The sequence below is a fragment of the Mandrillus leucophaeus genome, unplaced genomic scaffold (assembly GCF_000951045.1).
Source record: "Mandrillus leucophaeus isolate KB7577 unplaced genomic scaffold, Mleu.le_1.0 Scaffold54, whole genome shotgun sequence".
NCBI classification, from domain to species: Eukaryota; Metazoa; Chordata; class Mammalia; order Primates; family Cercopithecidae; genus Mandrillus; species Mandrillus leucophaeus.
The window spans coordinates 2079483-2080541 of record NW_012105808.1 but is presented as its reverse complement, the minus strand read 5'-3'; positions in this window follow the sequence as shown (position 1 = coordinate 2080541).

Sequence of the window (1059 nt, the reverse complement as noted above, 5' to 3'; positions counted from 1 at the left end):
GCATTTATTTCTTGGGGCCTTCAGTCAGCTGGGTTCAAACTCTTTGCATTTTGCCCAAGGGAACCACTCTGAGCTGCAGGATTTCTCCTGATAAGGGAGTTCCATAAAGGCCTAAATTTTTCCCCCACGGGACACCTGTCCAAGTCTGGGGACATTTGTGCTTGTCGTGACTGTGGGGCAGGGGGAAGGTGTTCCTGGCATGGAGTGGGCGGAGACCAGGGATGCTGCCCAGCACCCTGCAGTGCCCAGGACGGCCCCACCCCAGAGAAGGATCCAGCCAGAGGGAGAGGGCCTGTACTGGAGTGAGTTAAACTTCCAAGTTTAGATCAGGTCTCTTTAGGATTTTATGAACTTTGGAGTTCAGCCAGCTTTGCAGACTGAGGCCCTAGGCTGTGTCTCTCTTTACTGATACCACTGTCAATTTTGTCACAGTTTTGGGTCTTTGTCTGCCCAGCCATCTGCTCAGCAAACATTTAGGCCACACCTCCTCTCCTCCACCCAGTGAGGACAGGCCCGCAGGTAGGGGCACAGCTCCAGAGGGGCGATGCTGCCAGAGAGGGACCCAGGCCACCTTCCTGGAGGGATGCGAGATACCAAAACTCCCTCTGTACCCCTAGATGAGGGGCGGGGGTGGGGGGGTGCTGGTGTCGTCTGAGACACAGCATTGGGCTGACCTCAGGGTTCCAGTTCTGATACTATCTTATAGTCACAGATGACATTGCCCTGGAGGGGACCGGGAGAGGGTGCACGGGACTCCCTGGACTATGTTTGCAACTGCCTGAGTCCTTAATTATTTCAAAATAAAAAAGATAGGGCTGGGAGCAGTGGCTCACACCTGTAATCCCAGCACTTTGGGAGGCCGAGGCGGGTGGATCACTAGGTCAGGAGTTTGAGACCAGCCTGACCAACATGGTGAAACCCCATCTCTATTAAAAATACAAAAATTAGCCAGGCGTGGTGACGCACACCTGTAGTCCCAGCTACTCAGGAGGCTGAGGCAGGAGAATTTCCTGAACCCGGGAGGCGGAGGTTGCAGTGAGCTGAGATCATGCCGCTGCA